The sequence below is a fragment of the Schistocerca gregaria genome, unplaced genomic scaffold (assembly GCF_023897955.1).
Source record: "Schistocerca gregaria isolate iqSchGreg1 unplaced genomic scaffold, iqSchGreg1.2 ptg000077l, whole genome shotgun sequence".
In the NCBI taxonomy this organism is placed as follows: Eukaryota; Metazoa; Arthropoda; class Insecta; order Orthoptera; family Acrididae; genus Schistocerca; species Schistocerca gregaria.
Window position 1 is genome coordinate 3,633,547 of NW_026061710.1, and position 22,325 is coordinate 3,655,871.

The window sequence follows — 22,325 nt, forward strand, 5'->3', positions numbered from 1 at the left end:
TTGTATTATATCCCGATGCAATTTCTCTGTTTCATCAACACTCTGATAGTCCACATATTACAGAATGTTTCAAGATGTGCATCGGAAACTACTAATGGTCTTCCAGCTAACGATCAAAGCGTAGACTGTTTGAGACATTACTCCCATGGAGTAAAGTGCGCATGGTGACTGTAGTATTCAATCCAATTGCAATTTCTGTGTTTCATCAACACTCTGATAGTCCACAGATTACAGAATGCATCCACATGTGCATCGGAAAACTACTACAGGTCTCCTAGGGAACGATCAAAGCGTAGACTGTTTGAGACATTCCACCCGTGGAGGAATGTGCGCATGGTGACTGTTGTATTCAATCCGGATGAAATTTCTGTGTTTCATCAACACTCTGATAGTCCACAGATTACTGAATGCTACCAGATGTGCATCGGAAACTACTACTGGTCTTCCAGGGAACGATCAAGGCGTAGACAGTTTGAGAGTTACTCCCATGGAGGAAAGTGCGCATGGTGACTGTAGTATTCAATCCAATTGCAATTTCTGTGTTTCATCAACACTCTGATAGTCCACAGATTACAGAATGCATCCACATGTGCATCGGAAAACTACTACAGGTCTCCTAGGGAACGATCAAAGCGTAGACTGTTTGAGACATTCCACCCGTGGAGGAATGTGCGCATGGTGACTGTTGTATTCAATCCGGATGAAATTTCTGTGTTTCATCAACACTCTGATAGTCCACAGATTACTGAATGCTACCAGATGTGCATCGGAAACTACTACTGGTCTTCCAGGGAACGATCAATGCGTAGACAGTTTGAGAGTTACTCCCATGGAGGAAAGTGCGCATGGTGACTGTTGTATTCAATCCCGATGGATTTTCTGTGTTTCTTCAACACTCTGATAGTCCACAGATTACCGAATGCCACGCGATGTGCATCGGAAACTACTACTGGTCTTCCAGGGAACGATCCAAGCGTAGACTGTTTCAGACATTACTCCCGTGGAAGAAAGTGCGCATAGTGACTGTTTCATTCAATTTCGATGCAATTTCTGTGTTTTATCAACACTCTGATTGTCCACAGATTACAGAATGCCTCCAGATGTGCATCGGAAACTACTACTGGTCTTCCAGGGAACGATCGAAGCGTAGACTGTTTGGGACATTACTTCCATGGAGGAAAGTGCGGATGGTGACTGTTGTATTCAATCCCGATGCAATTTCTGTGTTTCATCAACACTCTGATAGTCCACAGATGACGGAAAGCCTCCAGATATGCATCGGAAACTACTACTGGTCTTCCAGGGAACGATCAAATCGTAGACTGTTAGATACATTACTCCCATGGAGGAAAGTGCGCATGGTGACTGGTGTATTCTATCCCGATGCAATTTCTGTGTTTCATCAACACTCTGATAGTCCACAGATAACGGAAAGCCTCCTGATGTGCATCGGAAACTACTACTGGTCTTCCAGGGAACGATCAAAGCGTAGACTCTTTGAGACATTACTTTTATGGAAGAATGTGCGCATGGTGACTGTTCTATTCAATCCCGATGCAATTTCCGTGTTTCATCAACACTCTGATAGTCCACAGATTACAGAATGCCTCCAGATGTGCATCGGAAACTACTACTGGTCTTCCAGGGAACGATCAAAGCGTAGACTGTTTCAGACATTACTCCCACGGAAAAAAGTGCGCATGGTGACTGTTGTATTATATCCCGATGCAATTTCGGTGTTTCATCAACACTCTGATAGTCCACAGATTACAGAATGCCTCCAGATGTGCATCGGAAACTAATACTGGACTTCCAGAGTACCATCATAGCGTAAACTCCTTGAGACATTATTCCCATGGAGGAAAGTGCGCATGGTGAATGTTGTATTCAATCCCGATGCATTTTCTGTGTTTCATCAACACTCTGATAGTCCACAGATTTCAGAATGCCACGAGATGTGCATCGGAAACTACTACTGGTCTTCCTGGGAACGATCCAAGCGTAGACTGTTTCAGACATTACTCCCATGGAGGAAAGTGCGGATGGTGACTGTTGTATTCAATCCCGATGCAATTTCTGTGTTTCATCAACACTCTGGTAGTCCACAGATTACATAATGCCACCAGATTTGCATCGGGAACTACTACTGGTCTTTCAGGGAACGTTCAAAGCGTAGACTGTTTGTGACATAACTCCCACAAAGTAATGTGCGCATGGTGACTGTTGTACTCAATCCCGATGCTATTTCTGTGTTTCATCAACACTCTGATAGTCCACAGATAACGGAAAGCCTCCAGATGTGCATCGGAAACTACTACTGGTCTTCCTGGGAACGATCAAAGCGTAGACTGTTAGTGACATTACTCCCATGGAGGAAAGTGCGCATGGTGACTGTTGTATTCAATCCCTATGCAATTTCTGTGTTTCATCAACACTCTGATAGTCCACAGATGACGGAAAGCCTCCAGGTGTGCATCGGAAACTACTACTGGTCTTCCAGGGAACGATCAAAGCATCGACTGTTAGAGACATTACTCCCATGGTGGAAAGTGCGCATGGTGACTGTTGTATTCAATAACGATGCATTTACTGTGTTTCATCAACACTCTGATAGTCTACACATTACGGAATGCCACCAGATGTGCATCGGAAACAAGTACTGGTCATCCAGGGAACGATCAAAAGCGTAGATAGTTTGAGACATTACTCCCATGGAGGAAAGTGCGCATGGTGACTGTTGTATTCAATCCCGATGCATTTTCTGTGTTTCATCAACACTCTGATAGTCCACAGATTACAGAATGCCACGAGATGTGCATCGGAAACTGCTACTGGTCTTCCAGGGAACGATCAAAGCGTAGACTGTTTCAGACAATACTCCCATGGAGGAAAGTGCGGATGGTGACAGTTGTATTCAATCCCGATGCAATTTCTGTGTTTCATCAACACTCTGGTAGTCCACAGATTTCAGAATGCCTCCAGATGTTCATCGGAAACTACTACTGGTCATCCAGGGAACGATCAAAGCATATACTGTTTGGGACATTACTCCCATGGAGGAAAGTGCGCATGGTGACTGTTGTATTCAATCCCAATGCAATTTCTGTGTTTCATCAACACTCTGATAGTCCACAGCTGACGGAAAGCCTCCAGATATGCATCGGAAACTACTACTGGTCTTCCAGGGAACGATCAAAGCGTAGACTGTTAGAGACATTACTCCCATGGAGGAAAGTGCGCATGGTGACTGGTGTATTCAATCCCGATGCAATTACTGTGTTTCCTCAACACTCTGATAGACTACACATTACAGAATGCCACCAGATGTGCATCGGAAAAAAGTACTTGTCTTCCAGGGAACGATCAAAAGCGTAGATAGTTTGAGACATTACTCCCGTGGAGTAAAGTGCGTGTGGTGACTGTTGCATTCAATCCCGATGCAATTTCTGTGTTTCATCAACACTTTGATAGTCCACATATTACAGAATGTTTCAAGATGTGCTTCGGAAACTACTACTGGTCTTCCAGCTAACGATCAAAGCGTAGACTGTTTGAGACATTACTCCCATGGAGGAAAGTGCGCATGGTGACTGTAGTATTCAATCCATTTGCAATTTCTGTGTTTCATCAACACTCCGATAGTCCACAGATTACAGAATGCATCCACATGTGCATCGGAAAACTACTACAGGTCTTCTAGGGAACGATCAAAGCGTAGACTGTTTGAGACATTCCACCCGTGGAGGAATGTGCGCATGGTGACTGTTGTACTCAATCCGGATGAAATTTCTGTGTTTCATCAACACTCTGATAGTCCACAGATTACTGAATGCTACCAGATGTGCATCGGAAACTACTACTGGTCTTCCAGGGAACGATCAATGCTTAGACTGCTTGAGAGTTACTCCCATGGAGGAAAGTGCGCATGGTGACTGTTGTATTCAATCCCGATGCATTTTCTGTGTTTCTTCAACACTCTGATAGTCCACCGATTACCGAATGCCACGCGATGTGCATCGGAAACTACTACTGGTCTTCCAGGGAACGATCCAAACGTAGACTGTTTCAGACATTACTCCCGTGGAAGAAAGTGCGCATAGTGACTGTTGCATTCAATTTCGATGCAATTTCTGTGTTTCATCAACACTCTGATAGTCCACAGATTACAGAATGCCTCCAGATGTGCATCGTAAACTACTACTGGTCTTCCTGGGAACGATCAAGGCGTAGACTGTTAGTGACATTACTCCCATGGGGGAAAGTGCGCTTGGTAACTGTTATATTCAATCCCGATGCAGTTTCTGGGTTTCATCAACCCTCTGATAGTCCACAGATTTCACAATGCCTCCAGATGTGCATCGGAAACTACTACCGGTCTTCCTGGGAACGATCCAAGCGTAGACTGTTTGAGACATTACTCCCATAAAGGAAAGTGCTCATGGCGACTGTTGTATTCAATCCCGATGCAATTTCTGTGTTTCATCAACACTCTGATAGTCCACAGATAACGGAAAGCCTCCTGATGTGCATCGGAAACTACTACTGGTCTTCCAGGGAACGATCAACTCGTAGACTGTTAGAGACATTACTCCCATGGAGGAAAGTGCGCATGGTGACTGTTGTATTCAATCCCGATGCAATTACTGTGTTTCATCAACACTCTGATAGTCTACACATTACAGAAAGCCTTTAAATGTGCATCGGAAACAAGTACTGATCTTCCAGGGAACGATCAAAAGCGTAGATAGTTTGAGACATTACACCCGTGGAGTAAAGTGCGCATGGTGACTGTTGTATTCAATCCCGATGCAATTTCTGTGTTTCATCAACACTCTGATAGTCCACATATTACAGAATGTCTCAAGATGTGCATCGGAAACTACTACTGATCTTCCAGCTACCGATCAAAGCGTAGACTGTTTGAGACATTACTCGCATGGAGGAAAGTGCGGATGTAGACTGTTGTGTTCAATCCCGATGCAATTTCTGTGTTTCATAAACACTCTGATAGTCCACAGATTACAGAATGCATCCAGATATTCATCGGAAACTACTACTGGTCTTCCAGGGAACAATCAAAGCGTAGACTCTTTGAGACATTACTTTCATGGAAGAATGTGCTCATGGTGACTGTTCTATTCAATCCCGATGCAATTTCTGTGTTTCATCAACACTCTGATAGTCCACAGATTACAGAATGCCTCCAGATGTGCATCGGATACTACTACTGGTCTTCCAGGGAACTATCAAAGCGTAGACTGTTTCAGACATTACTCCCATGGAAAAAAGTGCGCATGGTGACTGTTGTATTCAATTTCGATGCAATTTCGGTGTTTCATCAACACTCTGATAGTCCACAGATTACAGAAAGCCTCCAGATGTGCATCGGAAACTACTACTGGTCTTCCTGGGAACGATCCAAGCGTAGACTGTTTCAGACATTACTCCCATGGATGAAAGTGCGGATGGTGACTGTTGTATGCAATCCCGATGCAATTTCTGTGTTTCATCAACACTCTGGTAGTCCACAGATTACATAATGCCACCAGATTTGCATCGGGAACTACTACTGGTATTTCAGGGAACGTTCAAAGCGTAGACTGTTTGTGACATTACTCCCATAAAGTAAAGTGCGCATGGTGACTGTTGTACTCAATCCCGATGCTATTTCTGTGTTTCATCAACACTCTGATAGTCCACAAATAACGGAAAGCCTCCAGATGTGCATCGGAAACTACTACTGGTCTTCCAGGGAACGATCAAAGCGTAGACCGTTAGTGACATTACTCCCATGGAGGAAAGTGCGCATGGTGACTGTTGTATTCAATCCCTATGCAATTTCTGTGTTTCATCAACACTCTGATAGTCCACAGATGACGGACAGCCTCCAGGTGTGCATCGGAAACTAGTACTGGTCTTCCAGGGAACGATCAAAGCGTAGACTGTTAGAGACATTACTCCCATGGAGGAAAGTGCGCATGGTGACTGTTGTATTCAATAACGATGCAATTACTGTGTTTCATCAACACTCTGATAGTCTACACATTACAGAATGCCACCAGATGTGCATCGGAAACAAGTACTGGTCTTCCAGGGAACGATCAAAAGCGTAGATAGTTTGAGACATTACTCCCATGGAGGAAAGTGCGCATGGTGACTGTTGTATTCAATCCCCATGCAATTTATCTGTTTCATCAACACTCTGATAGTCCACATATTACAGAATGATTCACGATGTGCATCGGAAACTACTAATGGTCTTCCAGCTAACGATCAAAGCGTAGACTGTTTGAGACATTACTCCCATGGAGGAAAGTGCGCATGGTGACTGTAGTATTCAATCCAATTGCAATTTCTGTGTTTCATCAAAACTCTGATAGTCCACAGATTACAGAATGCATCCAGATGTTCATCGGAAACTACTACTGGTCTTCCAGGGAACGATCAAATCGTAAACTCTTTGAGACATTTCTGCCATGGATGAAAGTGCGCATGGTGACTGTTGTATTCAATCCCGATGCATTTTCTGTGTTTCATCAACACTCTGATAGTCCACAGATTACAGAATGCCACGAGATGTGCATCGGAAACTGCTACTGGTCTTCCAGGGAACGATCAAAGCGTAGACTGTTTCAGACATTACTCCCATGGAGGAAAGTGCGGATGGTGACTGTTGTATTCAATCCCGATGCAATTTCTGTGTTTCATCAACACTCTGGTAGTCCACAGATTTCAGAATGCCTCCAGATGTTCATCAGAAGCTACTACTGGTCATCCAGGGGACGATCAAAGCATAGACTGTTTGGGACATTACTCCCATGGAGGAAAGTGCGCATGGTGACCGTTGTATTCAATCCCGATGCAATTTCTGTGTTTCCTCAACACTCTGATAGTCTACACATTACAGAATGCAACCAGATGTGCATCTGGAACAAGTACTTGTCTTAAAGTGAACGATCAAAAGCGTAGATAGTTTGAGACATTACTCCCGTGGAGTAAAGTGCGCATGGTGACTGTTGCATTCAATCCTGATGCAATTTCTGTGTTTCATCAACACTTTGATAGTCCACATATTACAGAATGTTTCAAGATGTGCATCGGAAACTACTACTGGTCTTCCAGGGAACGATCAAAGCGTAGACTGTTAGAGACATTACTCCCATGGAGGAAAGTGCGCATGGTGACTGGTGTATTCAATCCCGATGCAATTACTGTGTTTCCTCAACACTCTGATAGTCTACACATTACAGAATGCCACCAGATGTGCATCGGAAACAAGTACTTGTCTTCCAGGGAACGATCAAAAGCGTAGATAGTTTGAGACATTACTCCCATGGAGTAAAGTGCGCATGGTGACTGTTGCATTCAATCCCGATGCAATTTCTGTGTTTCATCAACACTTTGATAGTCCACATATTACAGAATGTTTCAAGATGTGCATCGGAAACTACTACTGGTCTTCCAGCTAACGATCAAAGCGTAGACTGTTTGAGACATTACTCCCATGGAGGAAAGTGCGCATGGTGACTGTAGTATTCAATCCATATGCAATTTCTGTGTTTCATCAAGACTCTGATAGTCCACAGATTACAGAATGCATCCACATGTGCATCGGAAACTACTACAGGTCTTCCAGGGAACGATCAATGCGTAGACTGTTTGAGAGTTACTCCCATGGAGGAAAGTGCGCATGGTGACTGTTGTATTCAATCCCGATGCATATTCTGTGTTTCTTCAACACTCTGATAGTCCACAGATTACCGAATGCCACGCGATGTGCATCGGAAACTACTACTGGTCTTCCAGGGAACGATCCAAGCGTAGACTGTTTCAGACACTACTCCCATGGAAGAATGTGCGCATAGTGACTGTTGCATTCAATTTCGATGCAATTTCTGTGTTTCATCAACACTCTGATAGTCCACAGATTACAGAATGCCTCCAGATGTGCATCGGAAACTACTACTGGTCTTCCAGGGAACGATCAAAGCGTAGACTGTTTCAGACATTACTCCCATGGAAGAAAGTGCGCATGGTGACTGTTCTATTCAATCCCGATGAAGTTTCTGTGTTTCATCAACACTCTGATACTCCACAGATTACAGAATGCCTCCCGATGTGCATCGTAAACTACTACTGGTCTTCCAGGGAACGATCAAAGCGTAGACTGTTTCAGACATTACTCCCATGGAAGAAAGTGCGCATGGTGACTGTTGTATTCAATTTCGATGCAATTTCTGTGTTTCATCAACACTCTGATAGTCCACAGATTACAGAATGCCTCCAGATGTGCATCGGAAACTACTACTGGACTTCCAGAGTACGGTCAAAGCGTAAACTCTTTGAGACATTACTCCCATGGAGGAAAGTGCGCGTGGTGAACGTTGTATTCAATCCCGATGCATTTTCTGTGTTTCATCAACACTCTGATAGTCCACAGATTACAGAATGCCACGAGATGTGCATCGGAAACTACTACTGGTCTTCCTGGGAACGATCCAAGCGTAGACTGTTTCAGACATTACTCCCATGGAGGAAAGTGCTGATGGTGACTGTTGTATTCAATCCCGATGCAATTCCTGTGTTTCAATAACACTCTGGTAGTCCACAGATTACAGAATGCCACCAGATTAGCATCGGAAACTACTACTGGTCTTTCAGGGAGGATCCAAGCGTAGACTGTTTGAGACATTACTCCCATAAAGGAAAGGGCACATGGTGACTGTTGTATTCAATTCCGATGCTATTTCTGTGTTTCATCAACACTCTGATAGTCCACAGATAACGGAAAGCCTCCAGATGTGCATCGGAAACTACTACTGGTCTTCCAGGGAACGATCAAAGCGTAGACTGTTAGTGACATTACTCCCATGGAGGAAAGTGCGCTTGGTAACTGTTGTATTCAATCCCGATGCAGTTTCTGTGTTTCATCAACCCTCTGATAGTCCACAGATTTCACAATGCCTCCAGATGTTCATCGGAAACTACTACTGGTCTTCCAGGGAACAATCAAATCATAGACTGTTTGGGACATTACTCCCATGGAGGAAAGTGCGCATGGTGACTGTTGTATTCAATCCCGATGCAATTTCTGAGTTTCATCAACACTCTGATAGTCCACAGATGACAGAAAGCTTCCAGATGTGCATCGGAAACTACTACAGGTCTCCCAGGGAACGATCAAAGCGTAAACTGTTAGAGACATTACTCCCATGGAGGAAAGTGCGCATGGTGACTGTTGTATTCAATCCCGATGCAATTACTGTGTTTCATCAACACTTTGATAGTCTACACATAACGGAATGCCTCCAGATGTGCGTCGGAAACAAGTACTGGTCTTCCAGTGAACGATCAAAAGCGTAGATAGATTGAGACATTACTCCTGAGGAGTAAAGTGCGCATGTTGACTGTTGTATTCAATCCCGATGCAATTTCTGTGTTTCATCAACACTCTGATAGTCCACATATTACAGAATGTTTCAAGATGTGCATCTGAAACTACTACTGGTCTTCCAGCTAACGATCAAAGCGTAGACTGTTTGAGACATTTCTCCCATGGAGGAAGGTGCGGATGGTGACTGTTGTGTTCAACCCCGATGCAATTTCTGTGTTTCATCAACACTCTGATAGTCCACAGATTACAGAATGCATCCAGATATTCATCGGAAACTACTACTGGTCTTCCAGGGATCGATCAAAGCGTAGACTCTTTGAGACATTACTTTTATGGAAGAATGTGCGCATGGTGACTGTTCTATTCAATCCCGATGCACTTTCTGTGTTTCATCAACACTCTGATAGTCCACAGATTACAGAATGCCTCCAGATGTGCATCGGAAACTACAACTGGTCTTCGAGGGAACGATCAAAGCGTAGACTGTTTCAGACATTACTCCCATGGAAAAAAGTGCGCATTGTGACTGTTGTATTCAATTTCGATGCAATTTCGGTGTTTCATCAGCACTCTGATAGTCCACAGATTACAGAATGCCACCAGATTTGCATCGGAAAATACTACTGGTCTTTCAGGGAACGATCAAAGCGTAGACTGTTTGTGACATTACTCCCATAAAGTAAAGTGCGCATGGTGACTGTTGTATTCAATCCCGATGCTATTTCTGTGTTTCATCAACACTCTGATAGTGCACAGATAACGGAAAGCCACCAGATGTGCATCGGAAACTACTACTGGTCTTCCAGGGAACGATCAAAGCGTAGACTGTTAGTGACATTACTCCCATGGAGGAAAGTGCGCAAGGTGACTGTTGTATTCAATCCCGATGCATTTTCTGTGTTTCATCAACCCGCTGATAGTCCACAGATTTCAGAATGCCTCCAGATGTTCATCGGAAACTACTACTGGTCTTCCAGGGAACGATCAAAGCATAGACTGTTTGGGACATTACTCCCATGGAGGAAAGTGCGCATGGTGACTGTTGTATTCAATCCCGATGCAATTTCTGTGTTTCATCAACTCTCTGATAGTCCACAGATGACGGAAAGCCTCCAGATGTGCATCGGAAACTACTACTGGTCTTCCAGGGAACGATCAAAGCGTAGACTGTTAGAGACATTACACCCATGGAGGAAAGTACGCATGGTGACTGTTGTATTCGATGCCGATGCAATTACTGTGTTTCATCAACACTCTGATAGACTACACATTACAGAATGCCACCAGATGTGCATTGGAAAGAAGTACTGGCCTTCCAGGGAAAGATCAAAAGCGTAGATAGTTTGAGACAATACTCCCGTGGAGTAAAGTGCGCATGGTGACTGTTGTATTCAATCCCGATGCAATTTCTTTGTTTCAGCAACACTCTGATAGTCCACATATTACAGAATGTTTTAAGATGTGCATCGGAAACTACTACTGCTCTTCCAGCTAACGATCAAAGCGTGGACTGTTTGAGACATTACTCCCATGGAGGAAAGTGCGGATGGTGACTGTTGTGTTCAATCCCGATACAATTTCTGTGTTTCATCAACACTCTGATGGTCCACAGATTACAGAATGCATCCAGATGTTCATCGGAAACTACTACTGGTCTTCCAGGGAACAATCAAAGCGTAGACTCTTTGAGACATTACTTTTATGGATGAATGTGCGCATGGTGACTGTTGTATTCAATCCCGATGCAATTTCTGTGTTTCATCAACACTCTAATAGTCCACAGATTACAGAAAGCCTCCAGATGTGCGTCGGAAACTACTACTGGTCTTCCAGGGAACGATCAAAGCGAAAACTGTTAGAGACATTATTCCCATGGAGGAAAGTGCGCATGGTGACTGTTGTATTCAATCCCGATGCAAATTCTGTGTTTCATCAACACTCTCATAGTCTACAGATTACAGAATACCTCCAGATGTGCATCGGAAACTACTACTGGTCTTCCAGGGAACGATGAAAGCCTAGACTTTTTGAGAGTTACTCCCATGGAGGAAAGTGCGCATGGTGACTGTTGTATTCAATCCCGATGCAATTTCCTGTTTCATCAACACTCTGATACTCCACGGATTACAGAATGCCACGAGATGTGCATCGGAAACTGCTACTGGTCTTCCTGGGAACAATCCAACCGTAGAGTGTTTCAGACATTACTCCCATGGAGGAAAGTGCGGATGGTGACTGTTGTATTCAATCCCGATGCAATATCTGTGTTTCATCAGCACTCTGATAGTCCACAGATTAGAGAATACCACCAGATGTGCATCGGAAACTACTACTGGTCTTCAAGGGAATGATCAAAACGTAGACTGTTTGAGACACACCTCCCGTGCAGGAAAGTGGGCATGGTGATTGTTGTATTCAATCCCGATGCAATTTCTGTGTTTCATCAACACTCTGATAGTCCACAGATTACAGATTGCCACCAGATGTGCATCGGAAACTACTACTGGTTTTCAAGGGAACGATCAAAGCATTGACTGTTAGAGACATACATCCCGTGGAGGAAAGTGCGCATGTTGACTGTTGTAGTCATTCCCGATGCAATTTCTGTGTTTCATCAACACTCTGATAGTCCACATATTACTGAAAGCCTCCAGATGTGCATCATAAACTACTACTGGTCTTCCAGGAAACGTTCAAAGCGAAAATTGTTAGAGACATTATTCCCATGGAGGAAAGTGCGCATGGTGACTGTTGTATTCAATCCCGATGCAAATTCTGTGTTTCATCAACACTCTCATAGTCTACAGATTACAAATTACCTCCAGATGTGCATCGGAAACTGCTACTGGTCTTCCAGGGAACGATCAAAGCGTAGACTGTTTGAGACATACCACCCGTGGAGGATTGTGCGCATGGTGACTGTTGTATTCAATCCGGATGAAATTTCTGTGTTTAATCAACACTCTGAAAGTCCACAGATTACAGAATGCTACCAGATGTGCATCGGAAACTACTACTGGTCTTCCAGGGAACGATCAAAGCGTAGACTGTTTGAGAGTTACTCGCATGGAGGAAAGTGCGCATGGTGACTGTTGTATTCAATCCCGATGCATTTTCTGTGTTTCATCAACACTCTGATAGTCCACAGATTACCGAACGCCACGAGATGTGCATCGGAAACTACTACTGGTCTTCCTGGGAACGATCCAAGCGTAGAATGTTTCAGACATTACTCCCGTGGAAGAAAGTGCGCATAGTGACTGTTGTATTCAATTTCGATGCAATTTCTGTGTTTCATCAGCACTCTGATAGTCCACAGATTACAGAATGCCTCCTGATGTGCATCGGAATCTACTACTGGTCTTCCAGGGAACGATCAAATCGTAGACTGTTTCAGACATTACTCCCATGGAAGAAAGTGCGCATGGTGACTGTTGTATTCAATTTCGATGCACTTTCTGTGTTTCGTCAACACTCTGATAGTCCACAGATTACAGAATGCCTCCAGATGAGCATCGGAAACTACTACTGGACTTCCAGAGTACGATCAAAGCGTAAACTCCTTGAGACATTAATCCCATGGAGGAAAGTGCGCATGGTGAATGTTGTATTCAATCCCAATGTATTTTCTGTGTTTCATCAACGCTCCGATAGTCCACAGATTACTGAATGCCACGAGGTGTGCATCGGAAACTACTACTGGTCTTCCGGGGAACGATCCAAGCGTAGACTGTTTCAGACATTACTCCCATGGAGGAAAGTGCGGATGGTGACTGTTGTATTCAATCCCGATGCAATTTCTGTGTTTCATCAACACTCTGGCAGTCCACAGATTACAGATTGCCACCAGATTTGCATCGGAAACTACTACTGGTCTTTCAGGGAACGATCAAAGCATAGACTGTTTGGGACATTACTCCCATGGAGGAAAGTGCTCATGGTGACTGTTGTATTCAATCCCGATGCAATTTCCGTGTTTCATCAACACTCTGATAGTCCACAGATGACGGAAAGCCTCCAGATGTGCATCGGAAACTACTACTGGTCTTCCAGGGAACGATCAAAGCGTAGACTGTTAGAGACATTACTCCCATGGAGGAAAGTGTGCATGGTGACTGTTGTATTCAATCCCGATGCAATTTCTGTGTTTCATCAACACTCTGATAGTCCACAGATTACAGAATGCCACTAGATGTGCATCGGAAACTACTGCTGGTCTTCCAGGGAACGATCAAAGCGTAGACTGTTTGAGAATTACTCCCGTGGAGTAAAGTGCGCATGGTGACTGTTGTATTCAATCCCGATGCAATTTCTGTGTTTCATCAACACTCTGATAGTCCACATATTACAGAATGTTTCAAGATGTGCATCGAAAACTACTACTGATCTTCGGGCTAACGATTAAAGCGTAGACTGTGTGAGACATTACTCCCATGGAGGATAGTGCGGATGGTGACTGTTGTGTTCAATCCAGATGCAATTTCTGTGTTTCATCAACACTCTGATAGTCCACAGATTACAGAATGCATCCAGATGTTCATAGGAAACTACTACTGGTCTTCCAGTGAACGATCAAAGCGTAGACTCTTTGAGACATTACTTTTATTGAAGAATGTGCGCATGGTGACTGTTGTATTCAATATCGATGCAATTTCTGTGTTTCATCAACACTCTAATAGTCCATAGATTACAGAATGCCTCCAGATGTGCATCCTAAACTACTACTGGTCTTCCAGGGAATGATCGAAGCGTAAACTCTTTGAGACATTTCTCTCATGGAGGAAAGTGCGCATGGTGACTTTTGTATTCAATCCCGATGCATTTTCTGTGTTTCATCAACACTCTGATAGTCCACAGATTACAGAATGCCACGAGATGTGCATCGGAAACTGCTACTGGTCTTCCAGGGAACGATCAAAGCGTACACTGTTTGAGAGTTACTCCCATGGAGGAAAGTGCGCATGGTGACTCTTGTATTCAATCCCGATTAAATTTCTGTGTTTCATCAACACTCTGATACTCCACAGATTACAGAATGCCACGAGATGTGCATCGGAAACTGCTACTGGTCTTCCTGGGAACAATCCAAGCGTAGACTGTTGCAGACATTACTCCCATGGAGGAAAGTGCGGATGGTGACTGTTGTATTGAATCCCGATGCAATTTCTGTGTTTCATCAACACTCTGATACTCCACAGATTACAGAATGCCACCAGATGTGCATCGGAAACTACTACTGGTCTTCCAGGGAACGATCAAAGCGTAGACTGTTTGAGACATACCTCCCGTGGAGGGAAGTGCGCATGGTGATTGTTGTATTCAATCCCGATGCAATTTCTGTGTTTCATCAACACTCTGACAGTCCACAGATTACAGAATGCCACCAGATGTGCATCGGAAACTACTACTGGTATTCCAGGGAACGATCAAAGCGTAGACTGTTTGAGAATTACTCCCATGGAGGAAAGTGCGCATGGTGACTGTTGTATTCAATCCCGATGCAATTCCTGTGTTTCATCAACACTCTGATAGTCCACAGATTTCAGAATGCCTCCAGATGTTCATCGGAAACAACAACTGGTCTTCCAGGGATTGATCAAAGCATAGACTGTTTGGGACATTACTCCCATGGAGGAAAGTTCGCATGGTGACTGTTGTATTCAATCCCGATGCAATTTCTGTGTTTCATCAACACTCTGATAGTCCACAGATGACGGAAAGACTCCAGATGTGCATCGGAAACTACTACTGGTCTTCCAGTGAACGATCAAAGCGTAGACTGTTAGAGACATTACTCCCATGGAGGAAAGTGCGCATGGTGTCTGTTGTATTCAATCCCGATGCAATTTCTGTGTTTCATCAACACTCTGATAGTCCACAGATTTCAGAATGCCTCCAGATGTGCATCGGAAACTACTACTGGTCTTCCAGGGAACGATCAAAGCGTAGACTGTTTCAGACATTACTCCCATGGAAGAAAGTGCGCATGGTGTCTGTTGTATTCAATTTCGAAGCAATTTCTGTGTTTTGTCAACACTCTGATAGTCCAGAGATGACAGAATGCCTCCAGATGTGCATTGGAAACTACTACTGGTCTTCCAGGGAACGATCAAAGCGTAGACTGTTTGCGACATTACTCCCATGGAGTAAAGTGCGCATGGTGACTGTTCTATTCAATCCCGATGAAGTTTCTGTGTTTCATCAACACTATGATACTCCACAGATTACAGAATGCCTCCCGATGTGCATCGGAAACTACTACTGGTCTTCCAGGGAACGATCAAAGCGCAGACTGTTTCAGACATTACTCCCATGGAAGAAAGTGCGCATGGTGACTGTTGTATTCAATTTCGATGCAATTTCTGTGTTTCATCATCACTCTGATAGTCCACAGATTACAGAATGCCTCCAGATGTGCATCGGAAACTACTACTGGACTTCCAGAGTACGGTCAAAGCGTAAACTCCTTGAGACATTACTCCCATGCAGGAAAGTGCGCGTGGTGAATGTTGTATTCAATCCCGATGCATTTTCTGTGTTTCATCAACACTCTGGTAGTCCACAGATTACAGAATGCCACAAGATGTGCATCGGAAACTGCTACTGGTCTTCCTGGGAACAATCCAAGCGTAGACTGTTTCAGACATTACTCCCATGGAGGAAAGTGCTGATGGTGACTGTTGTATTCAATCCCGATGCAATTCCTGTGTTTCAATAACACTCTGGTAGTCCACAGATTACAGAATGCCACCAGATTTGCATCGGAAACTACTACTGGTCTTTCAGGGACAATCAAAGCGTAGACTGTTTGAGACATTACTCCCATAAAGGGAAGTGCACATGGTGACTGTTGTATTCAATCCCGATGCTATTTCTGTGTTTCATCAACACTCTGATAGTCCACAGATAACGGAAAGCCTCCAGATGTGCATCGGAAACTACTACTGGTCTTCCAGGGAACGATCAAAGCGTAGACTGTTAGTGACATTACTCCCATGGAGGAAAGTGCGCTTGGTAACTGTTGTATTCAATCCCGATGCAGTTTCTGTGTTTCATCAACCCTCTGATAGTCCACAGATTTCACAATGCCTGCAGATGTTCATCGGAAACTACTACTGGTCTTCCAGGGAACAATCAAATCATAGACTGTTTGGGACATTACTCCCATGGAGGAAAGTGCGCATGGTGACTGTTGTATTCAATCCCGATGCAATTTCTGAGTTTCATCAACACTCTGATAGTCCACAGATGACAGAATGCCTCCAGATGTGCATCGGAAACTACTACAGGTCTCCCAGGGAACGATCAAAGCGTAAACTGTTAGAGACATTACTCCCATGGAGGAAAGTGCGCATGGTGACTGTTGTATTCAATCCCGATGCAATTACTGTGTTTCATCAACACTCTGATAGTCTACACATAACGGAATGCCTCCAGATGTGCGTCGGAAACAAGTACTGGTCTTCCAGTGAACGAGCAAAAGCGTAGATAGTTTGAGACATTACTCCTGTGGAGTAAAGTGCGCATGGTGACTGTTGTATTCAATCCCGATGCAATTTCTGTGTTTCATCAACACTCTGATACCCCACATATTACAGAATGTTTCAAGATGTGCATCTGAAACTACTACTGGTCTTCCAGCTAACGATCAAAGCGTAGACTGTTTGAGACATTACTCCCATGGAGGAAGGTGCGGATGGTGACTGTTGTGTTCAACCCCGATGCAATTTCTGTGTTTCATCAACACTCTGATAGTCCACAGATTACAGAATGCATCCAGATATTCATCGGAAACTACTACTGGTCTTCCAGGGAACGATCAAAGCGTAGACTCTTTGAGACATTACTTTTATGGAAGAATGTGCGCATGGTAACTGTTCTATTCAATCCCGATGCACTTTCTGTGTTTCATCAACACTCTGATAGTCCACAGATTACAGAATGCCTCCAGATGTGCATCGGAAACTACTACTGGCCTTCGAGGGAACGATCAAAGCGTAGACTGTTTCAGACATTACTCACATGGAAAAAAGTGCGCATGGTGACTGTTGTATTCAATTTCGATGCAATTTCGGTGTTTCATCAGCACTCTGATAGTCCACAGATTACAGAATGCCACTAGATTTGCATCGGAAACTACTACTGGTCTTTCAGGGAACGATCAAAGCGCAGACTGTTTGTGACATTACTCCCATAAAGTAAAGTGCGCATGGTGACTGTTGTATTCAATCCCGATGCTATTTCTGTGTTTCATCAACACTCTGATAGTGCACAGATAACGGAAAGCCACCAGATGTGCATCGGAAACTGCTACTGGTCTTCCAGGGAACGATCAAAGCGTAGACTGTTAGTGACATTACTCCCATGGAGGAAAGTGCGCAAGGTGACTGTTGTATTCAATCCCGATGCATTTTCTGTGTTTCATCAACCCTCTGATAGTCCACAGATTTCAGAATGCCTCCAGATGTTCATCGGAAACTACTACTGGTCTTCCAGGGAACGATCAAAGCATAGACTGTATGGGACATTACTCCCATGGAGGAAAGTGCGCATGGTGACTGTTGTATTCAATCCCGATGAAATTTCTGTGTTTCATCAACACTCTGATAGTCCACAGATGACGGAAAGCCTCCAGATGTGCATCGGAAACTACTACTGGTCTTCCAGGGAACAATCAAATCATAGACTGTTTGGGACATTACTCCCATGGAGGAAAGTGCGCATGCTGACTGTTGTATTCAATCCCGATGCAATTTCTGAGTTTCATCAACACTCTGATAGTCCACAGATTACAGAATGCTACCAGATGTGCATCGGAAACTACTACTGGTCTTCCAGGGAACGATCAAAGCGTAGACTGTTTGAGAGTTACTCGCATGGAGGAAAGTGCGCATGGTGACTGTTGTATTCAATCCCGATGCATTTTCTGTGTTTCATCAACACACTGATAGTCCACAGATTGCCGAACGCCACGAGATGTGCATCGGAAACTACTACTGGTCTTCCTGGGAACGATCCAAGCGTAGACTGTTTCAGACATTACTCCCGTGGAAGAAAGTGCGCATAGTGACTGTTGTATTCAATTTCGATGCAATTTCTGTGTTTCATCAACACTCTGATAGTCCACAGATTACAGAATGCCACGAGATGTGCATCGGAAACTACTACTGGTCTTCAAGGGAACGATCACAGCTTAGACTGTTAGAGACATACATCCCGTGGAGGAAAGTGCGCATGTTGACTGTTGTATTCAATCCCGATGTAATTTCTATGTTTCATCAATACTCTGATAGTCCACAGATTACAGAAAGCCTCCAGATGTGCATCGGAAACTACTACTGGTCTACCAGGGAACGATCAAAGCGAAAACTCTTAGAGACATTATTCCCATGGAGGAAAGTGCGCATGGTGACTGTTGTATTCAATCCCGTTGCAAATTCTGTGTTTCATCAACACTCTCATAGTCTACAGATTACAGAATCCCTCCCGATGTGCATCGGAAACTACTACTGGTCTTCCAGGGAACGATCAAAGCGTACACTGTTTGAGAGTTACTCACATGGAGGAAAGTGGGCATGGTGACTCTTGTATTCAATCCCGATTAAATTTCTGTGTTTCATCAACACTCTGATACTCCACGGATTACAGAATGCCACGAGATGTGCATCGGAAACTGCTAGTGGTCTTCCTGGGAACAATCCAAGCGTAGACTGTTTCAGACATTACTCCCATGGAGGAAAGTGCGCATGGTGATTGTTGTATTCAATCCCGATGCAATTTCTGTGTTTCATCAACACTCTGACAGACCACAGATTACAGAATGCCACCAGATGTGCATCGGAAACAAGTACTGGTCTTCCAGGGAACGATCAAAAGCGTAGATAGTTTGAGACAATACTCCCGTGGAGTAAAGTGCGCATGGTGACTGTTGTATTCAATCCCGATGCAATTTCTGTGTTTCATCAACACTCTGATAGTCCACATATTACAGAATGTTTCAAGATGTGCATCGGAAACTACTACTGGTCTTCCAGCTAACGATCAAAGCGTAGACTGTTCGAGACATTACTCCCATGGAGGAAACTGCGGATGGTGACTGTTGTGTTCAATCCCGATGCAATATCTGTGTTTCATCAACACTCTGATAGTCCACAGATTACAGAATGCATCCAGATGTTCATCGGAAACTACTACTGGTCTTCCAGGGAACGATCAAGGCGTAGACTCTTTGAGACATTACTTTTATGGATGAATGTGCGCATGGTGACTGTTGTATTCAATCCCGATGCAATTTCTGTGTTTCATCAACACTCTAATAGTCCACAGATTACAGAATGCCTCCAGATGTGCATCCTAAACTACTACTGGTCTTCCAGGGAACGATCAAAGCGTAAACTCTTTGAGACATTTCTCCCATATAGGAAAGTGCGCATTGTAACTGTTGTATTTAATCCCGATGCATTTTCGGTGTTTCATCAACACTCTGATAGTAAACTGATTACAGAATGCCACGAGATGTGCATCGGAAACTTCTACTGGTCTTCCAGGGAACGATCAAAGCGTAGACTGTTTCAGACATTACTCCCATGGAGGAAAGTGCGCATGGTGACTGTTGTACTCAATCCCGATGCAAATTCTGTGTTTCATCAACACCTTCATAGTCTACAGATTACAGAATACCTCCAGATGTGCATCGGAAAGTACTACTGGTCTTCCAGGGAAAGATCAAAGCGTAGACTTTTTGAGAGTTACTCCCATGGAGCAAAGTGCGCATGGTGACTGTTGTATTCAATCCCGATGCAATTTCTGTGTTTCATCAACACTCTGATACTCCACAGATTACAGAATGCCACGAGATGTGCATCGGAAACTGCTACAGGTCTTCCTGGGAACAATCCAAGCGTAGACTGTTTCAGACATTAATCCCATGGAGGAAAGTGCGGATGGTGACTGTTGTATTCAATCCCGATGCAATTTCTGTATTTCATCAACACTCTGATAGTCCACAGATTACAGAATGCCACCAGATTTGCATCGGAAACTACTACTGGTCTTTCAGGGAACGATCAAAGCGTAGACTGTTTGTGACATTACTCCCATACAGTAAAGTGCGCATGGTGACTGTTGTATTTAATCCCGATGCTATTTCTGTGTTTCATCAACACTCTGATAGTCCACAGATAACGGAAAGCCTCCAGATGTGCATCGGAATCTACTAATGGTCTTCCAGGGAACGATCAAAGCTTAGACTGTTAGTGACATTACTCCCATGGAGGAAAGTGCGCAAGGTGACTGTTGTATTCAATCCCAATGCAGTTTCTGTGTTTCATGAACCCTCTGATAGTCCACAGATTTCAGAATGCCTCCAGAAGTTCATCGGAAACTACTACTGGTCTTCCAGGGAACGATCAAAGTATAGACTGTTTGGGACATTACTCCCATGGAGGAAAGTGCGCATGGTGACTGTTGTATTCAATACCGATGCAATTTCCGTGTTTCATCAACACTCTGATAGTCCACAGATGACGGAAAGCCTCCAGATGTGCATCGGAAACTACTACTGGTCTTCCAGGGAACGATCAAAGCGTAGACTGATAGAGACATTACTCACATGGAGGAAAGTGCGCATGGTGACTGTTGTATTCAATCCCGATGCATTTTCTGAGTTTCATCAACACTCTGATAGTCCACAGATTACAGAATGCCACGAGATGTGCATCGGAAACTGCTACTGGTCTTCCAGGGAACGATCAATGCGTAGACTGTTTCAGACATTACTCCCATGGAGGAAAGTGCGGATGGTGACTGTTGTGTTCAATCCCGATGCAATTTCTGTGTTTCATCAACACTCTGATAGTCCACAGATTACAGAATGAAACGAGATGTGCATCGGAAACTACTACTGGTCTTCCAGGGAACGATCAAAGCGTAAACTCTTTGAGACATTACTCCCATGGAGAAAAGTGCGCATTGTAACTGTTGTATTTAATCCCGATGCATTTTCGGTGTTTCATCAGCACTCTGATAGTAAACTGATTACAGAATGCCACGAGATGTGCATCGGAAACTTCTACTGGTCTTCCAGGGAACGATCAAAGCGTAGACTGTTTCAGACATTACTCCCATGGAGGAAAGTGCGCATGGTGACTGTTGTACTCAATCCCGATGCAAATTCTGTGTTTCATCAACACCTTCATAGTCTACAGATTACAGAATACCTCCAGATGTGCATCGGAAAGTACTACTGGTCTTCCAGGGAAAGATCAAAGCGTAGACTTTTTAAGAGTTACTCCCATGGAGCAAAGTGCGCATGGTGACTGTTGTATTCAATCCCGATGCAATTTCTGTGTTTCATCAACACTCTGATACTCCACAGATTACAGAATGCCACGAGATGTGCATCGGAAACTGCTACAGGTCTTCCTGGGAACAATCCAAGCGTAGACTGTTTCAGACATTAATCCCATGGAGGAAAGTGCGGATGGTGACTGTTGTATTGAATCCCGATGCAATTTCTGTATTTCATCAACACTCTGATAGTCCACAGATTACAGAATGCCACCAGATTTGCATCGGAAACTACTACTGGTCTTTCAGGGAACGATCAAAGCGTAGACTGTTTGTGACATTACTCCCATATAGTAAAGTGCGCATGGTGACTGTTGTATTTAATCCCGATGCTATTTCTGTGTTTCATCAACACTTTGATAGTCCACAGATAACGGAAAGCCTCCAGATGTGCATCGGAATCTACTAATGGTCTTCCAGGGAACGATCAAATCGTAGACTGTTAGTGACATTACTCCCATGGAGGAAAGTGTGCAAGGTGACTGTTGTATTCAATCCCAATGCAGTTTCTGTGTTTCATGAACCCTCTGATAGTCCACAGATTTCAGAATGCCTCCAGATGTTCATCGGAAACTACTACTGG